The sequence below is a fragment of the Pinus tabuliformis genome, chromosome 7 (assembly GCF_031772625.1).
Source record: "Pinus tabuliformis cultivar Carrire ecotype Pingquan chromosome 7, CPIR1, whole genome shotgun sequence".
NCBI classification, from domain to species: Eukaryota; Viridiplantae; Streptophyta; class Pinopsida; order Pinales; family Pinaceae; genus Pinus; species Pinus tabuliformis.
The window spans coordinates 68,912,977-68,918,693 of NC_142293.1; the positions used below are offsets into that span (position 1 = coordinate 68,912,977).

The 5,717-nt window shown below is 39.3% G+C and overlaps 1 long non-coding RNA gene and 1 pseudogene across 1 annotated transcript; one reads left to right on the plus strand and one right to left on the minus strand.

Moving 5' to 3' along the window:
- The first annotated feature begins 436 nt into the window (after positions 1-436).
- LOC149245249 (uncharacterized) lies at positions 437-1,784 on the plus strand (annotated as a pseudogene).
- A 251-nt stretch (positions 1,785-2,035) lies between these two features.
- LOC149245250 (uncharacterized) lies at positions 2,036-5,406 on the minus strand. Its single transcript, XR_016266505.1, has 2 exons — positions 4,979-5,406; positions 2,036-2,694 (listed from the first exon to the last, which is right to left on the minus strand). It is a non-coding gene; the product is annotated as an uncharacterized LOC149245250 (long non-coding RNA).
- Positions 5,407-5,717: the final 311 nt, after the last annotated feature.

The following is a 5,717-nucleotide window of genomic DNA, read 5'->3' on the forward strand; positions in this document are numbered from 1 at the left end:
TGAGTATTAGTCAATCCTGGGGCACATATCATGAGTAGGGTACATGCCCTGTGTGTCCAACTGATGTGGCCAATGGTTAATGTCCCCATATGTTGTCATTTGTCAATTATTTTCAAACTATCAATAGTTGGATCTTAATGCACTATGTATGATCTATGGTGTATTCTTGCACATTTTATGTGTTATAATTCTTTGTTTTATTTCTATTATTTGCACACGTACACACATCATCGGAAATAAATCGCTAGGATACTCCCAGACACTTTTCCCCATTCTAAGCATGCCTGACTTTGTGGGAATCAAACTTGGGACTTCCACAGTCTGTTGGAGTACTAATAATGTCCTGGCAATACTGGCACCAACCCATTGAACTATATATATATATAGAGAGAGAGAGAGAGAGGGAGAGTGACCTTCAATGGAATTCTTTTCTTTGATATGCTTTGCACTATTGCAGATAGATTATAGTTGGTGGTTCAGAACCCGTTTGCTTTCAAATATAATTTCCCGTTGGTGCAATATCTGATTACAGAGCTAGTTGGATCAAGATGAATCCAAGCCTCTCACTGGATGAGAAATGGTGGTTACAATTTCAGCCTGACTTTCAAGGGAAGATCAATTTTGGTTGTGACTCTTTGTACAGTAGGAAATTGAGCATCACTGAAGCTCAATTACCTGCATGTACAGACTCAGATTTGAGTAATTGTTCCAATGGACAAACATGTGGACAAAGCAAAAATGATACATGCTGCCCACGGGAAGTGAATGAGGAAAACTCTGCCTTTAACAAAGTCAAGAAAGTGAATGGAAGTAAAGATCATACAGCTTCAGCTGTTGATGGTTGTCAAGATCAGGCATGGACAATGGATAAGTTGATGGATGGTACTGGGCTTGAAGGTTCCATAAACCACTATCTGAACTGTACAAATGCAAAATCTTATGAGAAGGGTGGAATTAGGTGGTGTAGAGCTGATCAAAGGGAGCTTGCAAAATTGTGATCTGGCACGGGAGTGCACCTTTTAAAAGCAGTGACAAATTTAAAGAGATGGACATGTCTAAATCCAAAGATGCAGTTTTTTCAACTTCTGTTGGCAGGTTCAAATCTCCATATCAAGAAGAGAAGGGCTTGAACTCCTTGTTACTTTATGGCCATTCACCCTCAACTTCAGAAGCCACCGAATCAGAAGTTGCCCATAAATCATCCTCCACTGATTACCGAGAGAGAATCATTAGGTGAGTTTGGTTGCCCCATGATGTCTCATAAAATACTATTTTTCAAAGGTGCGTAAAATATACTTGATAAGCAGGGGCATTTTTGTCTTTGTAATTCTTGTTCTTTGCAAAAGCTAATATGTATATTTACAAAAAATCTCTTTCACAGAACGTGAACAAAAGTCCATGATAAATTGGCAAACTATATAGGCACATCCATTCAATCTCCCTTTTGAGTCTTAGAGAGTTTATAAACATGCAATACATGGAGAACCCTGCATTAAAGATATAGTGATAACCATAACATGAAGGTGTCATTGACAAAGGCTTCTTGCTAATAAATCTGGGTATTGGTAATTTATTCTTATTTTCTTGGTGGCTCAAGCTAGTCATTATTGTTTGGCAGATACAATCGCAGGTTAACCAGCTCCGATGGAGAAACAGAATATCTGGAAGCTGATTATACCAGGAAGTCAGACTTATTGGATGCTCTTCGACATTCACAGACTCGGGCTAGAGAAGCTGAGAAAACATCATATAACAGTTTTCTGAATTAAATTTCATTAATTCATTTAGAAATTGATTATACAGATATTTCATGTCTACAGAATATCTTCCTAAAAACATATAGAACACATAAGAAGACTCTATTAAATCTATGAGAAAAATGGATTGTCAACATGATGAGGAAGAAATGGCATTGTTGTCTAAAAACTGTATGCATATTTGTTGCACGGACAAGATTCATTTGTGATTTCAGAAATGGAATTATTTACATGCCGAACATGCAAGAGATGGTTGCAGAACTATTTCAAGCCAAATGTTTAGCCATAAAATACCAAAGTTCATATATGTATACTACAAGGAAAAGAGAATGCCCAACCAATTTACTGATTACATTCACAGTCATACAAAACTCTGTAATTCCATGATTTGCATAAATAGATCTTGACAGAACGAGAACAAAACAACAGAGTTTGGTCCAGAGCTAAAATGCTCAACTTCCGTAATAATCTGAAGATCCTGAAGTCGACAGGGACAAGTCACTCTAGACATGGAGATGTGTTTGGAAAGATATAACTAAACATATATACAATGAAAGTATTTGTTGGCTTCTAAACATATGTACAATAAAAGCATTCTATTATGTAGAGATGTGTTTGAGCATGTGCAGCTAATCATATATGCATGATGGGCCATGGCATCGGCAACACCAGTGAGTGTTTATTGTGGTGCCATATTGTGCGAGCTGTTCCTGCAATTGATGGCGCATTTGCCTGTGTGCGTCCCTTTCATGAATGTGAATTGTCATCTTAAGTATTTGCCTTATTTTTTTTAACAACTTGATGGCTGGGCGCAAACGGTAAAGTGGCATTGATTGTTGTGGCAGGATCCTTGTCTGCATATCTTGAAGCGTAAGTTCTTGTTGCTGAATTTCTTCGCAACACTCGTACAACCTTCGTAGGTAGCATGTATTCATACCTGTTGTCGTCCAAAAAGGAAACATTGTAAGTGACAATGAATATGTTTGACGATTTTGTTTGAATATTCGAAATAAATTAACGATTCCAAACGTTTATAAAATCATATGAAACTAAATGTAATAGCAAGCAAGTATATGTGAAACTTCGTTATGTAGTGAGTGGTGTTTACCATGTGGGTAATTCTGGATGAAAGGTTGTACGATTGGTTAAAGTGTATTATTCTCAATAGATTTTGATGCAAGGAATGATTGCTCTTGCTGTCTACGCTTAAGATATGGATTCTTGTGCATCTGTGCAATGCGGGAGAATGGGAATGCTGGATTGATGTGTATGTCTGCCAGAGACCGCACTCTTGAAATTGCAGTGAATGTTAGCCCTTGCCGTTCTCCTCATTATGCCGAATCAGAGTGGTGTCTAAATGAGCTCCTACTTATGTTGGAGACGATGGAGACAGGCCAGTCAACCATTCTAGCACCCATTTGTGTCCTGGAAAAACAGAGAAATATGCCTCTGAACAAAATAGGGAGCAGGCTGCAGGTAATGTTCAAAAACATTTAAGCAGCTAGTACAGACCTCCCAAGCGATGGTGAGAACATATCGGTGCCTAAAAAACTTTCTTGGACAACAAACACCCTAAGCTGTTAAGCTACGGTGGATTCTTTTCTTGGACAACAAACACCCTAAGCTATTAAGCTACGGTGAATTGGTAACATGTTAGAAGTAATTTTGGAAATTGGGTTATAACACTAAAAATAATATATTTTAAATATATCAAAAGTAATATTTAATAGTTTACAAGTAAGTAATATTTCACCTTATATGGAAGAATACAACCTCCACTTTCCGATTAGAATCTATAGAAAAGAACAAACCCCGTTATGGGCAGAAAAGTAATGACTGTATTGAGTGAATAAAAGGGAATCCAATATATGTTAACTGCTCTGAAGAAGATGGAGAAACGTTGTAGAAAGTTTGGGTAAAAAACCCTGACTACCAGGGATGGCCTGTCGACAATTACAAAGAACAACATGCAAAAAAGGGCAAGACTTTTGTGGCAGGTCAATGAATCTATGCTTCCACGAAGTGGTGTGGGAAGTCATCTACCTGCTCTTTTTTACCTCCATATGATGGACTCGCACCTGTTTGTTTTACCTCCATAATTCTTGGACGAAGTTGGAAGCTGGATCAAAATATATTGGGATGTACTTGCGTCTTGCGCAGCGAAAATTTGACACACGAAACGGAACTTGAGTAAAGGTTTGTTAAATAGCTTTATAGTCAAAATTGGGGTTTAGACGGTGAATAAATAAAATTTGACACAGGAAACGAAACTTGAGTAAAGGTTTGTTAAATATGATGCCATAACAGAAAAACCTGAACAAAATAGGGAGCAGGCTGCAGGTAATGTTCAAAAACATTTAAGCAGCTAGTACAGACCTCCCAAGCCATGGTGAGAACATGTCGTTGCCAAATAAAGATGGAAGTAAAAGTTCTAGAATGGCTGCAGGCATATACACTGGCAAAAAGAACAAACCCCGTTATGGGCAGAAAAGTAATGACGGTATTGAGTGAATAAAAGGGAATCCAATATATGTTAACTGCTCTGAAGAAGATGGAGAAACGTTGTAGAAAGTTTGGGTAAAAAACCTTGACTACCAGGGATGGCCTGTCGACAATTACAAAGAACAACATGCAAAAAAGCGCAAGACTTTTGTGGCAGGTCAATGAATCTATGCTTCCACGAAGTGGTGCATGAAGGCACTATGGTAGCTCCCAAATCACAGCTTAAATATGATGCCATAACAGAAAAACCTGAACAAAATAGGGAGCAGGCTGCAGGTAATGTTCAAAAACATTTAAGCAGCTAGTACAGACCTCCCAAGCCATGGTGAGAACATGTCGTTGCCTAATAAAGATGGAAGTAAAAGTTCTAGAATGGCTGCAGGCATATACACTGGCAATCAAGGCAGCATGGGTATTATTTTGTTGGTCCTAGTGAGACATATCCTTTCAAGTTAGAGAAATATCGCCAACCATTTTCGACACTGGAACTAAAGACTACTCCACATCAAACAGCTGACCATAACCGTTGAATGTTGAGTATAAGCAGCGACAATCAGAGAATGCAGAAGATGACAACTATGAGAAATCATTTAGTTTCTGTACAAAGTTTCTATGCCTCTAACTTCCACTTCATTCGATTCCAGCCAAACGATAGTGGGCATCTATTAAAGAGGACTGAGAGAGCTTAAAAATTAAAGAGGACTGAGAGAGACGATGACCTGATCTGGAAGAAATGATGTCCTGCAGATGTTCTCTTCCGGTTCGATTTCCAGCTCCGTTACCCGCTCGTGAACAGTGCTATACTGTGTGAGATTGATCCAAGACTGCCGGTAGTTTGATCCAAGAAGGCTCCCGGTCATGGAACCACAGAAACCGCAGAACAGTTGATCGTGCATCAGAACAGCAGTGCACAGCAAAACAGGGACCGCAACAGAATGCGCCATTACTACCCTACTCTGGAGTGCCAGGCTTTGTGTGACGGTTACCTACATTCTCGCAAGGAAAGGGCGGCTGCTGGCAGGAAAAACGGGCAGACGTGCGATCCTGGTTTGAGTTTTCTATTTGAATGTTTAGATTTATGGCCATCAACACAAATATAGGCACATTGCTTATGGCGGGCCGGCCATCAGCAGAAATATAGCTCTAACCCAGCCCTTCCGATGCAGTAATGACTGTATTGAGTGAATAAAAGGGAATCCAATATATGTTAACTGCTCTGAAGAAGATGGAGAAACGTTGTAGAAAGTTTGGGTAAAAAACCCTGACTACCAGGGATGGCCTGTCGACAATTACAAAGAACAACATGCAAAAAAGGGCAAGACTTTTGTGGCAGGTCAATGAATCTATGCTTCCACGAAGTGGTGTGGGAAGTCATCTACCTGCTCTTTTTTACCTCCATATGATGGACTCGCACCTGTTTGTTTTACCTCCAAAATTTCGGACATCATTTATGGTGGG